Source organism: Hibiscus syriacus, unplaced genomic scaffold (genome assembly GCF_006381635.1).
Source record: "Hibiscus syriacus cultivar Baekdansim isolate YM2019G1 unplaced genomic scaffold, ASM638163v2 tig00020346_pilon, whole genome shotgun sequence".
In the NCBI taxonomy this organism is placed as follows: domain Eukaryota; kingdom Viridiplantae; phylum Streptophyta; class Magnoliopsida; order Malvales; family Malvaceae; genus Hibiscus; species Hibiscus syriacus.
Genome location: NW_024062489.1, coordinates 66,442 through 78,574, shown reverse-complemented (window position 1 = coordinate 78,574; position 12,133 = coordinate 66,442).

Sequence of the window (12,133 nt, the reverse complement as noted above, 5' to 3'; positions counted from 1 at the left end):
AAATTAATTCCTTTTCTAGCTGGACGACGAGCGATTGGATGCAAGTGACTATTCAAATTAAGAAAAAAGTTGATGGTCTGTTGCTCGAAACAAGGCTCATTTGGTGGCGAAAGACTTTGTTCAAGTTCTCGGGCAAGACTTTTATGAGACATTCAGCCCGGTTGTGAAATATTTTACTATCAATGTTGTGTTGTCCCTGGTTGTTGCGAATGGGTAGACACTTCGTCATGTTGATGTCAATAATACATTATTGCATATGGACTTAAGGGAGGTCTAAATGGTTCAACCTCCTAGATTTGAAAGCTGTGGCACAGATAGTGCTAAGCTTGTTTGTAAGCTTGAGAAGGCCTTGTATGGCCTCAAGCAAGCACCTCGAAGAAGATACGTTAAGCTTTGCTCATTTCTTCTCGATAATGGTTTTAAAGATACTCAAGCGTATGCGTATCTCTTTATACGTTGTGTTGAAAATCATTCTATATATATTCTGGTTTACGTTGATGACATAGTCATCACTGGCCAAGACACTATGGAAATTGAGCGTGCGGTGCATTGAAAGACCTGAGAGAACTACATCACTTCTTAGGTCTTGAAGTTCAACTAACTGCTGACTCGATCACCCTTAGACAAAAAAAGTTTATTTTGGAACTCCTTTATCAAGCTAATATGTGGGGTTCAAACCTTGTTCCAACTCCAATGGTCGTTTCTCCTCGCCTTCGTACCGATGGAGGTGACTTAGTGATGCTCAAATGTATCCAAGCATTGTGGGGAGCTTCTCTATCTTAGTCACACGCAACTGGATAATTCTTTTAGTGTCAATCGCATTGCTCAGTTCATACATAGTCCTTGAACTCAACAGACGGGCAATGAAAAGAATACTTTGGTACCTTAGTGGTACTCTTGACCTCAGACTTGTGTTCGAGCCAAGTAACACTCGGTTAACTAGGTTCACATATGCCAATTGGGCTAGTTATGTTGATGACAGACACTCAATTTCTGGGTTCTGTGTGTATTTGGGTGACAACTTGGTGTATTGGAATTCTCAGAATCAATGTTCTGTCTTAAGGTCAACAATGGAGGCAGAATATCAGAGCATTACTGATATTGTTTCGAAGGTTGTTTGGTTGACATCCTTACTGACTGATATCGGGTTTTGTTTTTTTTAAGATATTGAATTATGCTTTGAGATTTTGATATACAAAATAAGTTTAAAGAAATTTTAAGATTAATATTAATACGTTTTTCAAGTTTATATCTGTTTCAACAATTTGAATATAAAAATTCCTTTTAAAGTCAAATACTTCATTTTTACTCCTTACTATTTTGAAAAACTCAAGTCATTTACTGGTATATAAACAAAGATTCCAAATCATATGTGAAGACAAGAATATAGAGAAAGCCAAAGTAATTAAATTGAGCAAAAAATCAACATTCTTGAATATTCTTTTTGCTTTCAAAGAATACTTGTGTACTCCTTTGTTTTATTTGTAAGTGTTCTCTTTGTTTTTGAATTGTGCAAACACATTCCTAGTGAGAGTTTTTCTAAGTTTGTTATTTGTAGTTTCTTTTTAGAAATGGTTATACACTTACTTTAGACTTTGGGGTATAAGTCTAAGTGTGTTGTAAGGTTACACGTTGTCTTAAAAAGTTTGAACAAATTAGTCAATTTGTTGAAATCCTCAGTGTGGAAGCTAAGGTAGTGGATGTAAACTTCATTAAGGAAGTTGGATCACTCTAAAATTGCTTGTGTCCAATTTTTTTCATTTTATCTCAAAAAGCTTCCATCATTTTTTATTTGTCAATTCACCCTTCTTGACCATTTCATTGGTTCAATTGACTCAACAAAAGCACCGGTTGTATGGAGCGATAGTACATGTGCTATAGCTATTAGTCACAACTCGATTTACCATGCTCACTCAAAATATGGAGTAGATCTTCATTTCGTTCAAGAGAAAATAGCTACCGGTGGTCTTTAAGTGAGCTATGTTCCTGCCATGTATCAGAAGGTTGATGGTCTGACCAAACCATTGGCTCGATCGTACTTCATATTGTTTCGACAAAGTGTTAGCGTTCTCCCGGCTGACAGCAGGGTGCATGTTAACGAAAATTGTTATGCCAGCCGTTATGAATAACAACTGAAGGGAATATTAGCTGAAAGGTTGTTAAGAAACTTGCTGAGGTGTAACGTTAGTTTGTTGGGGGAAATTCTACCATATGGAAGCCGCTAAGGAAAGGCGCTACTGGTGTTGATATTATTTTTTTTAACATTTTCGGTAAAAAAATATTTAAAATATTATTATTTCTACCTAAAACATCAATGTTTTTTAACATTTCCGGTAAAGTGCATAATAATAACAAAACTGGTAGAAAAATAATATTTTAGATAGCGTTTTACTAGATATGTTAACAAAACCGGTAAAGCGCCAAATAATAACAAAACCGGTAGAGATAATAATGTTTTAGGTAATTTTTATCGATTTTGTTAAAAAAATAATAACAAAACCTGTAGCGTCTTTCCTTAGTTGTATACTAAGGTTGTCGTACGTGAGAATTCCCTTGTTGAGAAGGTTTGCTCTTTCGAGAATGTTAATTGTTTTTACGTTGCATAGCTATAAATACGTTAACATTTTAACAAAGAGTTACGAAACTTTTAAAAACAATTATTTTAAAATTTTAAAATATATAAATTTCAAGATGTAAAATATATTATTAATAAAAGTATTTAAATTATATAAATATTATTTTTTAAGAAAATATAATTCTTAATCAATTGACAATGCACACCCTACAAATAACAAATAAAAGTAGTCAGGGGTGTTCATGGTCAGTTAACTGTACTGTTTAGTCTAAACGATCAGTTAATCGTTATAGCGGTTATAAAATTTTGTTAATCATAACCTAACTATTAAGAAACAATTAACTGCAAACGTCTACCCGTTATTAACTGTTCAGTTATGGAAACATTAAGAAACAATTAACTGCAAACATAACACAACTTAAAATTTTCAAATTTTCTTAAAATTTACAATTATGGAAATATATATATTTATAAATACATTTTATTTTATTATTATTATATATATATATATATTATGAGATATATAATTTTTTTAGAGTTTAAAAACTTCTGTGTGTATTTATATTTTGTAATTTAAAATCATGTTTTATTTCATCTATGTTTGATTTAATGTGATTCTATATAAGATAAATATGATAATTAAAAAATAGGATGAATCATTTTGATTTTACTTTTAATTCCATTGTCTAAAAAATATAATTAATTATAATTTATTAACGGTTAATCGATGGTTAACCATTTATTAAAATTAATTAACCATAACTCACTACAGCAAAATTGTTCTTTAACGGAGTTTTTAGCAACGTTTTGAGAGTAAACGCCACTAACTTTAAACATATAGTGGTGTTTACATTTCAAACACCACAAAATGATAAATTTAGCGACGTTTCTTTACAAACGCCGCAATAGTGTTCATCTATAGTGGCTTTTTTCAACAAACACCACAACATAGTAGTAATTTAGTGGAGTCGCAATAGGGTTAACCTATAGTGGCATTTTTCAATAAATGTTGCAACATATTAGATCTTTAGCGGTGTTTTTATACAAACACCTCAATAGGATTCATCTATAGTGGCGTTACTTCAATAAATGCCGCAAAATATTAGTCCTTTAGCGGCATTTGTGCATACAAACGCCGCGATAACTCGTACTTTAGTGGCGTTTATTTGAAAAACGCCGTTACAAATATGTACTTTAGTGGCATTTGTGTTTACAAACGCCACAATGTTTTATAATTATAATCATGCGCCCCTTTTCCTATTTCCCATCTCCGTCGGACATACCTAAAAACCGACGCAAAACCACTGTTGCTCGTTGCCATTCGAAGCTATCGATGCCTCCATCGTTTCGCCATCTCTTTTGAACAATTTCTTCCCTCTTATACCCTAAAAACTTACATCTATTTCATATCCAAGTTATACCTAACAGCAGGCGCAACATCACAGCAAAATTCCTAGCAGCAGGTGCAACATCACAACAAAATTCCCAAATCCAAGTTGTTTGATTCGGATTTTCTTATGTCCTTTTTTTAGAAAGTTTAATTTGTTTTATAATTAAGCATCAAACGTCGTTTGGATTCATTTGTGTTCTTCATTTTTGTTTTATTACCTTGGCTTTGTCAGGTACTACCGTAAGTATTTTTGTTATTAGTTAGCTGCTGGTTGTGGGTGGTGTATGTTCGGATTGGTATCGTCACTGGCAGTGTAGGGGTCTAAGTGTTTTATGCCTTTGTGTTTCGCTATTGGTGGCTCTACTTAACATATAGCTTGTGGCTTGTGGATTCTAATTTGCATTGGTAGTTGATCTCATCCTAAACTTTATAATATTATTATAACGCCGAATCATGAATATAAATAAGAACCTTGCACCTGCACTACATGTCTCAATTTCTTATTTCATGTTCCATCAAATGCTTAGCAGCTAATTACTATATCCAACCTTATCCCTATTCTTCTTTTTCTTTTTCTCAAGTTTTAACGCAAAAAGAATATATAGAAAAATGATAGTGTACAAATTTGATATTTTATATATGAAGTTATTTCTTTGTAACACCCCTAGAGACTTGATAGACATATGGATGGTATTAGTTAGATTTTATATCTTAATTGATTAATTTATAATGTTATCATTTATATATGTTGATGTAACACCCCCAACTCGTACCTGACCCGAATACGAATCCGAGGTGTCACATTGACTTTTCAAAAATATTTACACTTATAAAAATCATGAAAAAATTAAGCTTTCATTAAAATAAAGTTAACTAATGTACATAAGTACGTTCAAAACATTATAAAATCGATCAGAGCATACGTAATTCACAACTTTGTTTACATGCCAACATATTTATTACAACAAAAGACATACTCTGTAAATTACTTCTGATCTGATCTTCTGGTAGAAATATGCTATTTATGCCAATCCTAGTTCTGATCCTCTTGCTTCTCAGTACCTATGTAACACCCATATCCAGTATATGTTTCCGTATATGAATACAAATGTCACATTACTTTAAAAATGATTTACTCATTTTGTAAAGTCTTTAAAGTTTTGTTGCAAACTTAATTTCCACATAAATAAACATAATAAATAAGTATTCATTAAGACATATTGCAAAATGTTATGTTAAATTTAATTACATGCCAACAAGTTTACAAAAGGTGAATTATTGTCCTAATGTTACTAGTGAGTCAACCTTAGTGAATGATATCTGCTGCTACTGTTTCACTCCTTAATTATTTTTGTTGTTAACTACACGTGGAAACACACATGTTAAGTAAATTCTTAGTGAGTCATAATAATGTAAAGTAACCATTATATATATACATAAGTTTATTCACAATTATCATGATCATTGGTCATTATTCTTTCTTTTCATTTATAACCTCCACTCATGTTTATAATGCACCATTATGCATTTTTCCACTATATCATACTTTTATGTTGATAATGCACCCATATGATTTCAACTATAACATACTTTTTTGTTGATAATGCACTCATATGCATTTCAACTATAGTATACTTTTCTGTTGATAATACACCCATATGCATTTTAACTATAGCATACATTTATGTTGATAATACACCATATGCATTTCAACTATGGCATCCTTTCATGCCAATAATGAACCCATATGCATTATTATTTTCATTTATTTAGAGCAATTCATACTCTAAAACCCATTCGCAATATCGTTTCCATATATTAAATAAAACATAGTAATTATGGTAAAACATACATTAAAATTTAAATATTACATCTTGAATAATTTCTAATCATTTTCATTTAGATTTTATCCAATAAATGTACTCACCTGGCTTGCCTAGCTTTGATATCCAAAACTCACCAACTGTTACTCTGGGACTTGGCCTTTGCCTTTTACTTTACTTGATTCAGGAGCTTGATTTCGATCTACACCGTTATCCATTAAGTATACATAACATACCAATATTAGTATACTCTTTAACCTAGTACCTTAAGAATATTCAAAATATCATAATTTAAATGTTTATAATAATTACAACCTAATTGATCATTCCAAGCTCAATAGTATCGATACGACTACCCTGGTACTGATACTTCAATACTATGGTACCGATACTTCCTCTGGGTATTGATACCAAAATTAGGTTTGATGTTTCCTGGTATTGATAGCCTTACCATGGTATCGATACTACTATACTATGGTACTGATACCCCATTACGATATCAATACCAAAATTAGATTTAATGTGTGTTTGGTATATATACCCTTATAATGGTATTAATACTGCCTCAACGGTATCGATACTGATTGAATCAGTATCAATAATATCCAACAAATTCATCCTATTTTTGCCTATAGTATCGGTACTGTTCTATCAGTACCGATACCCTTGCCCAGATTTTCAAGTTTTTAACTCGATTATTAGCCAAATGGGACTAATATTCTTTATATTTACACTCAACAATGCTATTTAACTCTTCTGTACATATCCATACAAATTTTCCTTCATCTTGATTCATAAAACATCTAACATCTACCAAGGACGTTAAGTTATAAGAATCACACCACTTTTTCTAATGTGTTTTTACTCCTATCCAATGCTTTTAATCTCTTAAATGTACCATAAAACATCCATAAACACTCCTATATTAACATGTCATTTAAAAATCCCTTATATTTCTTCTATTTCTTAGTTTTAATCTAATTTAATACTTCCTTAAACTTTTATACCACTTAAGGTTGTAAAAGCAACTCATAATCAACAAGAAAAACTAATCAATTGAAACTTACCTTTGGGAGCTATGGAGGAGGCTTATCACGTGAAAGAAGAAGAAGAAGAAGAAGAATAAGAAGAATAAGAAGAAAGAGCTTTTGTTGATATTTACTTTCCCCTTTTTCCTTTACCTTTAGTATCTTATAAAATAAGAATTTTAAATTTATTTTTCTTTAAAGGGCTAAAATGCCCTCTAAACCATCCCTTGTTATAATTTAGTATAATTCACTAATCCAAATCAATTTCATCTTTTATCATTTAATCAAAAATTTCCTCATATTTTAAATAATTTCAATAAAGTCCCTAATTCGATATTTAGGATATTACAACCTACGTGTGAAACACTCACACGCTAAGTCACAGACTTTTTGAGGCATATAATACAATAATGCATTTCCTAAAGTATGAACATGTAATCCAATCATTTTATATACAATCACAATTATGATATCACTATTTAATCATGTCACATATGATTCATCATTAATAATAATAACATGATATCTTATAAGAAAGTAAATTTCTTTTTATATCTTTTATGTGCCAATGTACATTAATGAGAACTTAAGTTATGCGAGTACAGTGAGGTTGTGCACATATGCTATCACCATAGCTCGTATAATTATCCACTGAGTGGCATATAAATTTATCTCAGAGGACCTCATGTATATCCCGAATGACCTCGTATATGTCCCGAAGGACCTCATATAACCCTCGACTCTTGGCATGCCAACTATACTTATAGCTCTCATATCACTTAACATGGGCATGAATATTTATATATTCCATATAATCACTAATTCATCAAATATTCATGTACTCATATCATTTCTCTTATAATCACATATGCCTTATCTCATACTACATATCACATGTACATATAATCATCTATCTCATGTCATATAGCTTATGTTATTTGATTATGTTCGCATGGATCATATAACATGTATCAAAACGTATAAACATGTAACACTTATGCATGTGCTTATAATGATCATAATATATGCATGTTTATACCTATTGGACCATGATATTTAAACATAGGAAATAGACTTATCACAAGTCTTATTTCCATAAAACTACATCTATACTATAGCATGCACTCACGTTAGCCTCACTTGATCCAAATCACTTCTATGACTTAATCTCTCTCTTTATCGTTTCCAACTCTTCGATCGTTTCGAAACTTGCTTATGCTCGATATCTACACAATCATACATTTGATATGCATATCATAATTCTAAGTAATATAATTCGATCCTTAATAACTCAGTAGTATCGGTACCCCATGTATGGTACTGATACTTCCCTAGCTGTTGTATCGATAACGAGCCTGGGTATCGATACCCTTTTTCGATTCAGTGATCCTTATTTCAAAATGGTATTGATACTTGCCTTATGGTATCAATACCCTTGGTATTGATACTACCCTTTAGGTATCGATATTGTTCAACCAATATCGAAACCCCTACTCCAAATTTCACTTATTTACCTTTGAAGTATCAGTACTGAAAGAATCAATACCGATACTCATAGCCTAGAAATCACTTTTTAAACCCGAAATTTACCAATACCAGCTTAAACCATTCATTTCTTACTCCCTTTCATACCCTTAAACTCAAATACACATATTCAAATCAATTTTTATTCATATAATACATCATTATCATCAAAATCTCTTATTATATCTTGAAACCAAGAATCCTCACAATTTTCTAACATACTCTAATTTCAATTCTAACACTTCATACTTCTTAATTTAACTGAGGATAGGTTAATTTTAGTCTCAAATTCTACTTAATAACTTTCTTCCAATTTTTCACTTAAAAACCTCTCATCTTTAATCCTTTCTAACTCCTTCATCTTTTGATTTCAAGATAACTTAAGCTTTCCTTAAGCTTAAGTATCATCTAAGGAATATAAACCAAACTTAAATTCAATTCAAAATCAGCTAACAAGAAACTCTTCTTTGCTTATGGTAGCTCACGGCTGAAAGAGGAAAAAGAGTAAGATAATTCTGGAAAATATTTCTTTTTCCCTTCTACATATCTCCATGTGTAGATACCCTCAACATATCACATTGTTTTAATTCATTTATTGATCAAATGACCATTTTGCCCTTTCATTCATCATTCTTTATTATTTAGTCAAACACGAAATTTTTCATATAAGTCTATGAACTATTCAATTTATCTACTTTAGTCACTAAATCCTGAGATTTTACAATTTGGTCACTAACTCGGTATTTGGGATGTTTCAAATCTTCCCCCTTAAGAAAATTCATCCTCGAATTTTTATTGCACAAAAAGATGGGGGTACTGATTCCTCATGTCCTCTTCACTTTCCCACGTTTCTTTCTCTCCCTTGTGATTCCTCCATAACACCTTGACCAAAGGAATCGTCTTGTTTCGTATCTGTTTCACCTCATGAGCCAAAATTTGTACCAGTTCTTCCTCATAATTCAAGTCAGGCTGAACTTCTATCTCTTATGGTCACAATATGGGAGGGATCAGACCTATATCTCCGAAGCATAGAAACATGGAAAACATTATGAATCTTCTCCATTTCCGGTGGCAAAGCCAATTGGTATGCCACTGGTCCTACTATCTTAATTATCTCATAAGGTCCAATAAATCGGGGACTAACCTTTCCTTTTCGTCCAAATCTTAGCATCTTCTTCCAAGAAGATACTTTTATAAACAATTTATCTCCAACTTGAAACTCAATCTCTTTCCTCTTAAGATCAATATACAATTTTTGTTTATCCGCTACCACTTTAAGATCTTTTTGAATCACTTGAACTTTTGTCGAAAACATTTTGATATTTCGATATAACAAATTAAGTTAAATGAATTTTAAGATTTTCCAAATGATTTTCTAAGTATATTCGATAGAATTATTCGAATATCAAAACATTACTCCAAATCTTTCAAATATCATTTTTAATCCTTACTCAAAGTGTAAAATTAAGTTTTAAACTTAAAACAATTTCAAAATAATTTTACAAAGTATTTCGAACCATTTCAAAGCCAAAAATTCCAGATTGCTCAGAGGGAACCGATTCCCCCCCAAGGGGGTACCGATTCCCCCTAAATGGTTTGGCTCCGAGAATTCCAGTATGCTCGGAGGGAACCGATTCCCCCCCAGGGGTACCGATTCCCCCCTTGTATAACGGTTGAAATATTTGAATTTTACACTTAGGGAATCGATTCCCCATAGGGGGTACCGATTCCCCCCACGCTCCAAACTATTTTATTAATTGTTTTCACACTAAAACGGATATATTATTTTCTCTAATCATCCCCAACGTTCAGAAGTGATTCAAGGTGTATTTAAGCAAGCTTAGAAGCCATTGATCAATAACAAGAAACATCAAGCAATTAGAATCAAGAGAGAATCAAAGAGAAAGCATCAAACCTCAAGTTTGAGCATTTCAAGCCTATTTTTCATTCAATATTCATTTTTCTTTCAAGAACACTTATTTTGCTCAATTATATTTATTCTTGAGTGTTCTTTCTTTGTTCTAGAATTGTGCAAACATATTTGCCTTGTGAGGTTTTTCTTGTAAGTTTGTAAATTTGTATTTCTCTTTGAGAAAAGAGTGTTCTCAAGAATTGGGGTATATTCTTGAGGGAGTTGTAAGGTTATCTCTTTGGCCTCAAAAGAAAAAAAAATTAGTGAATTTGTTGGAAAATCCTTAGTGTGGATAGCTAAGGTAGTGGACGTAGACTTTGGTTGATAAAGTCGAACCACTCTAAATCGCTGTGCAATTTCTTTCAATTTTCTGCAAAAGCTTCAACAAAATTTTTATTGCCAATTCACCCCCCTCTTGGCCATATTCGTCAATCGATTAACTTAACAATTGGCATCAGAGCCTAACTCATTTGAAGATTTAATCACCTCTTGAGTCGATTCGGGAAGAGTTATATCGATAATCAAAGTCATCAATGGCCTCCGCTTCAAACTTTGACTCCGGTCTCGACTCGATGCCCGTCAACAAGCCTCCTTTCTTCAATGGAGCTAACTATGCCTATTGGAAGAATAGAATGATGTACTTCATTCAAGTAAGTGACATGGGAGCATGAAATGGTGTAGAAGAAGGATACATCAAACCTCTCACTCATCCAAGGTTGTGGAGTGAAGGAGAAACAAGAATGTTCCAGCTCAACTCCAAAGCCATCCATATCATTTTTTGTGCTCTTGGACCAGATGAATACGGAAGAGTTTCATCGTGTACAACCGCCAAAGAAATATGGGACAAACTTCAAGTCACTCATGAAGATACCGATGAGGTAAAGAAATCTAAAATTAGTATTCTAACGCATAGCTATGAAAATTTCAGGATGAAACCAAATGAAGATATCAAAGCTATGACGGATAGATTTTCAACGATTGTCAATGGTCTCAAATCATATGGAGAGATCATTTCAAATGAAAAGCTTGTGAGGAAGTTAGTCTACTTCCTCCCAAAATCGTGGCAATCAAAGAAGACGGCAATCATCGAGTCTAAGGACTTAACGTCCTTAACTCTTGAAGAGCTAATTGGGTCACTCCTCACTCATGAAATGATGCTCGAAGATGAGGTGGACCTCGACAAGATTGACGAGACACCAAAGGAGAAGGAGAAGAAGAAAAACATGTGAGTTGCTCTCAAATCCACAAAAGATGAGAGTGATTCGAATAACGATGACGATGACGAGGAAATGGCATTGTTTGCCAAACGGTTCAGAAAAATGATTAGACCTTATCGAGGAAGAAAATTCAAACGAAATGAATGCCTCAAAAATGAACCGAAAGAGAAGTACCCAATCATTTGCTATGAATGCAAAAAGCCAGGGCATGTCAAATATGATTGCCCACAATTGAAGAAAAAGGGTCAATCAAAGAATAAGCACAAGGCTCATGTGGCTACATGGAGCGATGAAGAAAGTTCCGATGAAGAGGAACAAGAAGTACTTAACTTGTGCTTGATGGCATTTGGGGAAGATTCTAAGGTAACCTCTAACTCATCCGATTTTGATGATTTATCCTATGATGAGTTATTAGAGGAATATAATGGGTTGGCTTCGGATTATGAGAAATTATTTTTAAAATATAAAAATGATGTTTCAAAATTGAAAAATGAAAACAAACTCATATCCAAAACCAACAACGATCTTGAAAGTAAAATCAAAGATTTGCAAATCAAACTAGAAGAGTTTGAAAAGAAAAATTTAGATTTGCAAAATTTACTTTCAAAGATCAATGATGATCATCAAAAGAAAATTGATGATCTTAAAACTTCTTTTGATAAAG